This window comes from Accipiter gentilis, chromosome Z (genome assembly GCF_929443795.1).
Source record: "Accipiter gentilis chromosome Z, bAccGen1.1, whole genome shotgun sequence".
Classification (NCBI taxonomy): Eukaryota; Metazoa; Chordata; class Aves; order Accipitriformes; family Accipitridae; genus Astur; species Astur gentilis.
The window spans coordinates 3,325,347-3,339,039 of record NC_064919.1 but is presented as its reverse complement, the minus strand read 5'-3'; positions in this window follow the sequence as shown (position 1 = coordinate 3,339,039).

Sequence of the window (13,693 nt, the reverse complement as noted above, 5' to 3'; positions counted from 1 at the left end):
AAAAGTCTTATTGTGTCTTTGAAGCAATCTCATTTCATGCCACATATGCAGCAAGACAGGGTTGGAAGTCTAGTCCTGTGATCTTAAACTGGTCCTTTTAGGGTTCCTAACTTTCCGCGCTTAATCTAGCTATCTGCAAAATCAGCGTAATGACGAGACTGAATTTGTTTAAAAAAAAAAGGGGGGAAAAATCTAGAAGGAAGTCCCATTTTAATCGACTCCTTCGGCTTCAGGCTGCCTGTTTTCCATTTTCACACGTATGTGCACTTCCATTAGCCCCACTGCTATTCTCTGGAAGTGGCTGCAGTTTCCCTCCAGCTGGCAAGGTGCAAAGGGCTCTGTAGAAGTGGTCTAGGAAGCAACCCGCACCCTCCCTGGAGACCAATTACTTTTGAAATGTGCCTGATCGTTCGCTGCTGCCATCTCCCCCTCCCCAACCTGCCCCCACCTTCCCCCAATCGCTCATTGTACTGTTGTCACTGAGACACCTGATCAGCCCTAATTCTTGCTTTTATTTGAATTAGGGTGCCACCAATCTTGGATCCATGTCAGGGCCCATGTAATGCCTTTGGGCAACACTGGGGATTAGATTAGCATTTTGGTGTTGTTCTAAAGCCACATGGTCAGCATTATAAGGATCCCATTAGAGATAAAGGGACCGGTTACACAAAGCCTAAGAAATATAAGGGCCAGAGGAGGTTGATGTAATTGGCTGATATTAGAAAGTGCTTTAATTAATGAAAGCATACTGTGGTTACTACCCCTTTTTTATAGTTTAACATGCCTCTTAATTACATTCTCAGTTGTTCGTTTACACTGAGCATGTCTTTCAAGACTGCCAAACTCTTCAGGGAAAATGAAGCAAGTATGTTGTACTAGGTTGGCTAGCCTCACAATTCAAACCCCCATCATTGGCTGATAGTAGTCTAGCCAGAGGAAAAAAAAAAAAAAAAAAGAAAAAAAAGAAAGGAGTAATGCTTGCCTAATCAAACAGTCCCAGAAATGACAGGACGTGGAAAAATTAATAATCTGCAATTTATGGGGCATCAGACAGACTGCCTACCCCTAAGAGCTTTGTTAGAAATACAAATATATATATTTCCAATGCCAGGGAAATGCATCTTCCAGCAGTTTTGCAAGCAAGGGCTGTCTCAGCTAAGAAGGGCGGATCTTGGCAATGCTGCCTTCACTTTGGAGTACAATGATTACATGGATTTGTGTTCCTGACCCATTCGGTCCACCTGGGATATTACCCTGAGTTTGCTATGCATTTCATTTACCTACTCTATTATTTAATTGTTGGGCTTTCTTAATACATGTGAGAACTTGATGCCAGAGTAAACTTTCATTTCCAGGGCACACTCCAAGTTTTACTTTTCTTCCTTTTTTTCTGTCAACTCTCATAGTCTCAGGAAAAGAAAGGTTTACACTTAAAGGAAAAAGCCAAAACTTTTTACAGAGCCCTGAGCATTAACATTCACATGATGATTAATTTTAAACAAAGATCCTAATCTCTGGTTTACTAATTTAGGTGTCTGTCAACAGTGTCTTTTTGATCAATTGTCTGTAGTCCAGTGGGAAATAACAGACAAGCTGTAAATAAATACACGTTAGCATTTAATCAGTGATAAGCTATCCATAAATTTAGTAAGTATAAACTTACAGTGGAAACTACTGGTGTCATAGTAGAATGAATTCTGCTGCTGCTGCTGTTCTTTTCTGTTTTTCACATTATATGTATTTCAAAGCTGTTCTAGTAGCTTTCTTAAATGTCTTGAAATAAGTAGATGAAGATATCTATAGCCTTCATGTGTTGAATTATTTCAATAGACAGAAAGTACGTTTCTTCAATCTTAAGATCACTATGTTCATTACTATTAGTATACAGTGCTCAAGCTGTTGGCTCATTTAGGGCTTTCATAGTAGGGCACAGCTAAACGAAGCAGTATTTTCCCACTATCAGAGATGATCAAAATACTGAATTTCAGGTTATAGATATGCGGCTATAAAAAAAAAAAAAAATCACAGGATGCATAGGCACACTTCAAGGCCAGCATGTTTTGTTGCATCAAATTGTCTGTGAAGAGGTATTTATAAGATGTAACATCGTATGTTTGCAAAATTGTTCATACAGAATTATGACTTCTGTTCACATCCATGAAGCAGTTTCTCTGCTTGATATTCAGTAAACCCACCAATGTAGTACCATAGAAAGTAACTGAAATTTGCTAGGTTAAATTAGTCACCAATTTGGATATTGATTTAATAAAAAATATTGAGAGAATAGAAAACAAAGGTAGATCCTTTTTAAAGTGCTTTCAAATCAAGCTCTGTCTTCATGGGTAGCATAAGACCTGAAGAAACCTGAATTTCTGTGTATTTTATAGATTGATAATACCTCATCAGAGCAGCAGCAATTGTAGTCCGCAGATGAGTTCTCAGAAGAAATTTAGTAACTGTGCTGTTCTGCTAGATAAACAGAGAAATTCACCAGTTCATGAGCTTAATATGCATCTTAAGTCCCTTCTGGCTTTAATCATCAGTTTCATTTTGAATTCCCAATATCTGAATTAATTGCAGGTGTCTGCTTCCAACAAGAGTATAGTCTTTAAATTATACATGTCAGTGCATCACTTACACCATGTCACTTCCCGTTAAATTTCTTCTCACTGTAAGTCTGTGTAACACAATGTGACATGATAGAAGTGTGTTGGCATGGTGCAGTACCTCAAAAATAAATACAAAGTTTTAGGATATTATATTCTACTGTTCTTTTGAGTTAACTTTGGATGATTAAAATGAGTAGATAATAGTTCACTGGGAAAGGTCTTGACCAATAGCTGAGGGTGAAAAGGAGGCAGCTGATGATCCTGAAGTTGGCACAAGTCTTCTGTGAATCAAAAACACCAAGAAAAATATATACTTTAAAAATTATCAGAATACCTGCTCATCCACAGGATATACATAATAATAAATTGGAAGGATCATGACACTTAGACAGAAAAATATACAAAGGGAAAGGACTCCAACCAGATTGCTTCCATCAGAGTTAAGCTGTGGAGTAGATCCCTGTCTTAAATAACTTCACATCCCAGATAGTGTCTCCCTCAGCAACTTGTGTTGAGCATGAACCAAACGCTCAGCTACATTACCATGTAACACCAGTTAAACGAGAGCCTCATAAAGATGCTGTAATTGCAATTGGATCTCTGGGATGCAGAGAATCTAAGTCCTGTCTTGACTGAACCATGCAGCTTCGGTAGCGCAGTAAAACTTGGGAGGAAATGTTACATAAAAGGTAATCCTCAGTCACTTAGGAATTGTGGTGTTATGAAAGACTTAATTTCTACTGTGCCTAATACAGGAAATAACTACTAATTACTTCAACCTTTATACTTAATTTTGGAAATATGGGAATTACAACACTAATTGGGCAGCAGTTTGTGAGGGTTTTGCCTCTGCAGAATCCTCAGCTGGAACACTTTTCAACATTTAACAGGAGAAAACATTAAATCTACCATTCTAGCTACAGTATTGCTGCAGTAGTTAATGTAGAACGTATATGTGTCTTTAGTCATAAAAGAGAAAATTACCTGCAGTTAATCCACTCCTCCACCCTATAGACATGATATTCCTGGAAAAATCCATGTGTGCTCCTCACTGAAAAATTAATAAAACACAAAAGGAGCTAAGCTGGACTGAACACAAGATTGCACTAGCCTTTGGCAGGCCTTTTGACGCAGAGGCACTATCAATCTACTCCTTATCATCTCTTCTGTAGGTCTCACCTCGCCCTACAGCAGCTGTCAGCATAAACAGTGAATGCCTTCCCACTTAGGCAATGGATATGGCCAGCTACCCATGAACAGACCCATCTCTAATATCTCATCCAGCAATTCGACCCTTTGCATTTAACCAGGTGCTCAAATGAGCTGTTACTACATTTTTCCAGGAAAATTACTCTGTTTTCTCTGCAAACTGGTATTCAAATGCTCTCCTCCCCTTACTCTCCATAGTCTTCAAAAAGTTGCCAATCCACTGCTAGCTCTTAGCACACCACAAAGTGGAGCCAGCCCAAATTCTCCCGGAGGTTACTGTCTATTCAGGAAGAGACAGAACCATTACTGGTACAGAACTGGTCTGGTAGGGGTATTTTGGTAGACACAGTCATCACAGGGCTTGAAGTAAAGATAACACTTGTTTTGATGAGCGAGAAGTTCCAGGTCCTCTCATACTGAGGGAAACAGGGATCTCCTGGATTTTGGATCAAACAAGAAAAGTTTCATGTTCTTGTGAATCAGAAGTGTTCAGCATAGAAAACAGGGAACCACAAAAAAAGGACTAAAAATAGAAAACAGCTAGTCTGGAGACTTAAGACACCCTGAAATCTAAACACCATGAGTACGATCTCCAGTGAGTTTGTGGATTGATCTAGAGCAAAAGGTCTCATGATGTTGCGTATTTTGGATGCATTCAATTTGTTCATGCCTGACCATCTCTCCTGTCTGTTGAAGTAACTCAGCATGATGCCATCTGAGCTAAGGGCAACACATACTTGTTTTGTGACACTTGAGTCCACATGAATCCTGAATAGTCCTACCATGAGCTGGACTCCAAAGTGACTTTGACAGAGCATATCTTGCACTTTCTCCCTAAGGATAATGATGTGGTGGCTGTAATTATCAGTAAGACTGAGACTGAGCCTGTTTGGAAGACAAGCAATTAGTTTCAGTACTATAACTAATCTCAGACCTGATTCTTCATTTCTCATTTATGCCAGAAAACTGTTAGTTTATTATGGTTTCAGTTCCTATAGTGTTTTGTCAATCCTGGCAAACTGATCCTGTGCCGGACCAGACATCATGAAGCCTTCTTCTCTGGTGTTCACCACAAATGAAAAGAGGTATCCTGCTCAATATATAGATACTGTTTGTAATCCCTTTACAAGATATTATGGACCTCCACTTTCCTCCCATTTTATTTATCTCCCAGTCTCCAAGAGTTGACAGGTAACCATTGAGCACATAGTTCAACAACAGCAACAACATATAAACAGCCTGGCAGGAGAGCAGAGCTCTTGTCCTTATGGATAATTGTCACAGAAAGGACTAACTTCTTCAGAAAAGAAAGAAAAGAGAAGTAAAATAGTAAGGTGGTGCCAAAGGCCACAGGAGTGGGAGCCCTAGAAGCAGTCCAAATCCAGGATCTAACACAAGACACTTTTGATGTATCTCCAAGATACTTGCAAGACATTGACCACAGATGTTGCCCTCTAATCAGAGGTTCATATTACAAATGAGTAAAATATTTGGTTGAACCGGCTTACAGGTGTCTCTCTGTGTTTCTCTTTTTAGTTACTAAGGGAGAATTGTAATGAGAATTTGACTCAAAATGCTTCATAGTTAAGTACAAAATGATAGATGCCTTATAAATACATAAAACACAAAGACAAAATAGAAATGAAAAAAATGAATTGCAATTTATTTAGTCATTTTAGAAACTGGCTGCATCTCTTCAGCAAATTAGACTTGCACACTTTATGAGTCCTCTCACCCTTTGGTGAACTCATCTTTGAAGTTTCAGTATTAAGAGTAGCTCAGAATCATGCAAATAATTTTATTTTTTTTTTGTTCTTGGATCTGCCGCTGTTCTCAGAAATGCTGTAGGCAGTCTGCTATGTGCTAGAAAGACTAATTTACTGGAGAAGTTACCAAGTCCACTCACTTGCAAGCTATGAAATAATTAAAGTGTAACAGTGGTGCACTCCTATATATGTATTTTTCATTTCAAACAATCTTTGTAACTATTTCATTTATTAGATTGGGATGAGCTACCATCATGTTTCTCTTTCACATGCCTAAATCTAAGTTGTTTCACATCAAGTTTACACTGTGCTTCACTTCAGCTAATTCAAATTTATGTCAGTACTAAGTAGACACTCAGCGATCTTCTTGTATTAATGGTTGCTTAGATATAAATGGATGAGGCCTGTAGATGAGTTCTGAGTTTTGGGAAAAAACATATTCAATAGTCAGATCCAAAGTTTGAGTATCACACCTAATTTTTAGCTGGCTTTAACTGATATATCACAGGTTTGGGGGAATATAACAAGTCACTATGACTCTAGATAACTAGATTAAAACTACTGTAGAAAAAAACAATTTGTCCACATCTCTATATTTTAAAACTTTATGCAAATATATGTGTATATGTATATATTTATATTTACACTACATCTAGATGTGATGGAATGTTTTCTGAAGATGCTAAATTTGCATTTGGGGGAAGTTCAATAAGGATGTTTAGGGGCCTCTTCATTTTAGTTTATCAAGCCTAATTCAAGCAGAATTTCAGTCGTTTCATCAAAATCATTTAATGCTCATCTGCTGACAGCTTGTTGGTGGTCTCCACTGAGCTCACATCTTACCAAAATAAGGCTGTCATTCATGTGCATCATTATGTCCATCTCCTCAAAGATGGTAGTCTGGTTATTTTTTCACTGCAGTTACACCTCTAAGTAAAGCTGTCTAGACTGAGCGGCTTCTGCTTTTGCTCTGTCTTGAGTGGTTGAAGGATTATTTTGTGTTCTCAGTACAGAACATTTTGTAATTATGAGTCTTATATCACTCAAAAGTGCTAAAAGCTTTGAATGTTTTCCTCTGCATTAGCTGGACCACTCCATTTAAAGAGTTTTGTTTATGATTTACTGTCAACTGATACAAAGCAGAAAAACACTCTGATGGATTGTTTAATGAGTATCTTAGCCTTAAAAATCTGCACCCCATAGCCAGCATCCCAAGGTGTCCAGTGTCTCCCTCACACATCTCAGTCTAGCAGCTGGGCAGGGAAGACTCAGTTTGGAGATCCTGCATCAGAGCTAGTGTGCCCTCCATGCAAACAAATCACACCAGTTTTAATTAATGGAGTTGCAGTTTCCAGGCTGGATTTGGGGTTTTTTAGGCAAGAGTGGACTGGGAGCAACCTTATGACCAATTGCCTTCTTCATGTAAATTTACCTTAAATTAGCCAAGCTAGCCAACAGGATACCTAAACAGGGCAAGAAGAAGCAGGGAGGACAAGATGGCATCTGAAATCCTCTGTTAGGTTTTAAGGGGTTTAAAAACTGAGCAGCTATCATTCTTTTCTATTCAGAACATTAGAAACTCGTGTTATCTTTTGGCTTTTTTTTTTTTTTTTAGCTAAAATAATCGCTGTGGGGAATCAGATCTGGATAATACATCCTTTTCAGCCTTAAAAGGTTCCTGGGAGCTGAGAACAGTATCTTGTGTTTAAGGATCATGAATGCACTGGCACAAACACTGAGAAACTTAGTGATTTTTGGTTTGTGCAGTACTTTGGAGCACTTTGCTGGTAAAAAAAAAAAAAAAAAAAAAAAAAAGGACTGTTGTAGATATTGGGAAAAGTGTTGAAAACAGCGTTTTCTGTGGCTAAGGTGCCTACATCTGCCCTAGTCCCACTCCTCAAACCCTCCTCTAGATGTGTCTCCAGCCGCTGGAGCCAGCAGGGCAAGAATAAATTGGGGAATAAAGATCTGAAAAGGCAAGAAGTAACGCAAGCTCTGAATCATTCTCTTTCTTCTTTAAGGGAAACAACGCTCATCATATAATGAATCAACTTCACTGACAGCACACTTTCACAGGGAAGGAATACGAAGCTTTCTCAGAAATAATCACTTTTTTGGTAAGATTTTGCTAGGTTAAATACAGATCTGTACCAACGCACACCAGTACTTTGTATTCCTCCCAGTATTTTCATTTAAAAGGGAGTTGCTGTGCAAAATAATGTCCTTGTCTGTCCCTTCCTCATACAAACCTCCAATCAAATTTAATAAAGCTAGTTTGATACAATGCCAGCCTACACTTTGTTTACCCTTGGTCGACTTTAATAGGGTCAAAAATATTTTCGCATTGGCAGTGTACGCATTAATCATTTTTCCAGAGGATTTAGAAAATTGGAAGAGACAAGGCCAAGCAAAATTTTAAATTAATTGGGCCTACCCCAGCATTCAGGGGGTCACCTTGTGTCAGTTGTCCCACATTTTCCAGGTCACGAAGTTCCAGTGTATCCTACAGCTGCCATGAGGAGAGATCCGTGCTGTGGGCACACAAAGGTGAAAGAATTTCTCCCAGAAAGTGCGAATTTTCCTACGGGCAACCACAACAATTGCAGCTTCCAGATTGTCGCCAGACACCAACCACTTAAATAATGCATGCTCGGCTGACGCCTGTACTTGGTGCATTTTCTAATCGAGTAGTCAGGAAAATTTGCAAACACTCTGTCATTTACCATAAATCCGCTGCCTGCTTACAACTACAGAGTAATTAATTTTAGTGCTGCTCAGAATTATTAATTTCAGCTGGGAAATCTGTCTTCACAATCGTTGCTGTTTTCACCCTCCCTTCTTTTTTTTTTTTTTTTTTTTTTTTTTTTGTTTCCCAATATTCTTGCTCGGGGTTGGAACATCAAAGCACTATTCTTACAAGAGAAAGACTGTTTGTGGCAATGTTAATATGCTATTCCAGTGTGACACCAATAACTGCTTCAACATTTCTGATTATAATCTGCAATAATGCCCTCTCAGTATCTGACTGGCTGGCCAGATGTAGTTGGCAATGCTAAGGCAGGAAAGCATGTGAAAGACTTTCTTTGGAGATGTAATTAATTTATTAGGTTCTAAAAGGGCTTACTGTGTGATAAGGAATGTGTATACCTTTTAGTTCACGGTTTTATTCAGAGGAGCAGTGTCACAGCCTAAGTGCTGAAAATAACTGGAGGCAAGAAAGTTATGTTAAATGGTTTATCATCTGTTTAAACATTCTTAGCATTTAACCCATAGGATTAATAAGCTTTTTGGCACAAGAAAAGATGATATCTTGCAGATTTATTTGCAAACCTTGAAGTTATGAGAACACTGGAAAGGAAATCTCTGTAATTACTGCTTAGTATTTACAGTTCTGCAGACACAAGGAATATTGCTTGTTGAAGTGGTTTACCCTCATTTGCAAGGTGGACTTGGAGCTGCATCAGTAAGTATTCAAGAAAGTGTTCAGTCCTGGTCCAGTCTGCATCACATCCACTGTGACCAGAGAAATTATGCAGCTGGCAGTTTTTAGTAAAAATACCCATTCCCATCAAAGCCTTGAAATAATCATGCTGGCCATCTTGTAACCTAATATGACATGTAAACTTCTTCATTTCCACTCTATGATCATATTAAAAAATAATGTTCAACTGGAAGATTAAAAAAAAAAAAAAAAAAAAAGGAAAGAAATCGACATTAAAGTAAAAATTAATGTAAACATGAGTCACTAAGAGATTAGACACAGTTAAGTATTTCAGGATGTTTGTGGTTATCCTCGTCTAAACAATACTGATAGTTTTCTGTGGATGATTCTGTCTCCAACTGTTCCCAAGTCTCTGTTGGACTGCCCAAAATGAAGTTGATACTTGTTGTGTAAGTGTTGTAACCCTTTGATACCAAGCTGACTGTTTTTCTGTCATATGAATCGGTTTAAATGTTAATGAAATTAACTCCTGGAGAGCGGCACAGTGCCATCATTAATTATTAAAAAAAAAAAAAAAAAAAGAATAATAACTGAAATCTGATGCAGTTTTTTTCCACATTTGGTGTATGCACTTATGAGAAAAAGGAGAGATTATGGACACTTAGGGAGCAGCAGCATACAAATAATGTATTAGAAAAATGCTAAAAGGAGGACTCTACACCTGAGGAGATTGTTCCATGCAAATACAGCATAAAAACACCACCTATGCTTTCTCATCAGTTTCATGCATGAATTAAATGATGTATTTAGCCCTGAAACAAAACTTAGCACTGAAGTACTTTGCAAACACATTGAAATTTGTATCTGGTGCATCTGTGGTCTATCAACGTGACATCCAGATGTGTTTTCCCAACTTTTATATTGGACCCTAGAACTGACATTACAGATTTTTAAGAAACATCCAGACACATGCCCACTGACATCAAGAACTTACTTGATAGGATCTCTGTGGGACATGTGGGACATTTGAAAATAGAAATTGGCAGAAAGCTCTAAGCATATCTACTTGGTAGACTCTTAAAACAACACACTGATGAAAACTGTCATGCAGCTGGGATATTCTCTTTAATATTGCAATTAATTTTTTTAACAAAACAGAGACTCAGTCTTTAAAAGGGCAGAAATCAGTTGTGAGAAGTAATGCAAACATTATGACACTAAGCCAGGAACAAAATAATGTTCAAGCCTGTTAATTAATCATTATAAAATACTGAATTGCAGCATTAGATGAGCAATGTTTCTGGTGGCATAAAATATTACAGGATTATGTCTCATGCAGAGATGAGGTACTGTGCTTTAAATGTACATATGTAATATATATGCATAAATATCTCACTGTAATTGTTTCCAAATGATGCTATTAGTGATGTATGACATTAGTCATGTTACTCCTTTTATTAATCAAAAACATTTTAATTTAATTCAGGATATTTTGCTTAAGAGCAGCACTTTGCTGCTCGTCATTGTATTTTGACAGCAAACTGAATTCTTGTTCACAAGTATAGGATTTGTTTAGCTCCAGGCATCTGTGTTTGGATTACGAGAATGCTGATTGGTTCACTGCCAGGGGCACAAAAAGGTCAAGCTGTCCTTTTTTAAAGGCGCTTTTTTCTTCCCCCCCCCCCCCCCCCCCCCCTTTTTTTTTTTTTTTTTTTTTTTTTTTTTGCTTAAGAGTTTGGCTCATTAATCAGAGTTAAAAGAAAGGGGAAAAGGCAGTGACTTGAAATCATTTGATTCTTTTTCAAGGGGTATTTTAAAAAGCAGAACTCAATGTTAGTGTTAGAGGTTGAGTAGATGTTTGTATGGATCATACTGACATACTTCTGACAGGTGACCTGAAACCTTTCAAACTGACATCTGTCACAGAGACAGACAGAGGTTTTTTAGCCTCAGAGCCTGTTTTCATGACATTTCATTTTTCATCAGATTTTGAGAGAAGGGAAAAAAAGAAGATGAACTTGAAAAAATCTTGCCAGGGGCAGAAAATGAGATCAGGTTTTCTGCAGCTGTCTAACTCACCTTTAAAGGTTAGAGGTCCAGGCAAAGTGAAGAAAAAGGTCTCATTTTGATGTTATTAGCTAAAAGGACAGATTACTTCTTTAAGTGTATTTCTACAGTTGCATAGCCAGTATAGGACATTATAGAAGTGTAGGTAGTTAAGGATGGCTTGGGTTAGCCATTACAAATCCTGATTTCTAGCATTTACTTGCTCTTTGCACTGAGCTGAAACTTAGGGCACAAGTTTAACTCCTATACGGGTTTGAGCTGAAAACTGCAAATCTCTATCATATGGATAATATTATGTGACAAAATATGAATCCATATTTAGCTTCTGGTTTCATTTTATTCAAATGCTTGTTAGGAAACCATGACCTCTATTTTAAACTAAAATGGATGCAGATACAGACACATATGAAACACAGGCACCACAGCAAAAGTATATTTTGAAGTTTAACTTTACTGAAGGCACCCATGAGCCAGATCTAACTATAGAGAAATTTTCTTCCCATGCATTTCCCAGTGGTCATTGTGATCCAGCTGCGTTGGAAGAGGAAGTTCATCCCAACAAAAATGCCCGTTTTTTCCAAACCTGCCACATAAGGTCTCCAGACTGAAGTCACTGCCTTGAGCATCTTCCCTCTGTCACATTGGCATGAGCTGACAAAGGTCTACAGCAGCCTTCAGTGTGGAACAATATCCCTGAGATTAACTGTCAGCTATCTTCCATAAAGGCATTGACTCAGACCCGTTTAGGCCATCATAATCCTGAAATGCTGAAACACTCCTAGATTCTGAAAACCAGATGAGAAAAACCACACATCAGGCTACAAGTGGGCAGCCAGTGATGCTCCTGTTCCACCAGAGATGTATCAGCTGGATCACTGGGGTGAAGCAGGAAACCTATAATACCTGTTTCGTTTAGATAGAAAACTTTGTAGTCACAACTACCGTTAAATATGAGCTGAACTTTCTCCAACACCTGTTATGCCGTGGCGGTAGCAATAGGCAGGTCGGACTGAGGAGTCAGGTTGTTGTCCCTTCTTTCCTCTCTGCTGACGAGGGGAGGAAGGAAAATGGAACTAACAGTAATTGCACCTCAGCTGGTGTGGGAAGATATCTTCAGTATTTATTATTGTCAGCCATTAATTCTTGCTGAAGCTCAGCAGACTTCAGCAACAAACTCTTGCCCAAAACTCATCAGGTTTTGCTACTGATTTGAGATTTCATGATGCATTTGGAAAAAATATTTATTAATTTGAGCCCAAGCTAAAAGAGAGCTGAATTATGTTTTTCTTACACATCCAATCCTACTAAGTTTAAGAAACTACCTGAACTGCATCAGCCATTGCTGGTGTCTTCGTTATTTTGAACCCTCAAGAAAACTTGAAAATAGCTCAAGAGTTACGCTATAATCCAATATACAACATCAACATAATCATAAATTGGACAGAACATCCCAAGCAAACAAACAGCTTTTGGTTTGTGCGTAGACTGTCACCTTGACTTCAGTCCCTTTCTGTCCTAAATATTGCATATCATGCTTTCTTTGTCACTGTTTATTTTAATAAGTAAGTTGCAAACACCTGTATTAGAGTCTCAGTCGTACTCGTAGCCACCGATTGAATAAATGCTTTCCTGATTCACTTCAACATTCAGCAGTTCAGCTGAAAGGAATTTGAGAAATAACATAAAGGTAGAGAAATGTGCTATGTTTCCTTATGAACAATAAACCAGTTTTTCATCAGTTCTGAATCTGTGCATTGATCTTTCACAGAACTCCTTCCTTTCTCTTTGCTCTGTTTTTAAAAAACAGAGGTGGACTCTTACTGTCATAGCTTCAGCATAACATTCTCCATCTGGGATATATCCAACCCTATACAAAGTTTATTAATGTTAGTGTTCTGCCTCACCAGATCCTTGGGCTTTCTCTTTTTTTCTTTTCAAATGGTCTGGCTTCATCTGATCAAATGTGGGTTCACATAATCCTTCTTCTCCATTTAGTGTAAAGGGTATTGGTCAATATTGCAAGGAAATAGCTAGTAAAATTTTTCCTTAGCCAACTTAATACCAGGAAACATCAGAACATATTTTATTTACGTACACTATACAATAGATATGAATTCAAAGACTTTGCTAGGTCATGTCTGAGGAGATAATAAGCCTGTGGAGGGAGAGATAAAAGTGGTGCAGAAGAGCTGCATCTCCAGAGTGCTGGGCTTGAACTCCAGATGAATTTTCACAGGTGTTTTATAGTGTTGTAACTTTAAAATCATCCTTGAGAAGGTAATCCTTAGTCAGGTAATTCTGCTGCTGCCAGGGACCCAACCTGTGTCAAGCTCAAGTTAATGGTAATGTAGAAAACCAGCAAGGACTTATAACCTCAATGAAATTCCTGTTAGCATCTGTGCAGGAGCACATGTCTGTGGGGAAATCTTATCTTTTACTTTTGCTGGACAAGACGAATTCAGACCCAGCTGCGTACGTTGTATTTAAGTGCTCTGCAGAACATGTAAAGCACAAGAATTACATGGCAGGAAGAATGGACGATATGGAAAGGTGGAGAAAATTGAAAAAATCAGATAGTATTTTCTTAGAAAAAGTGTGCC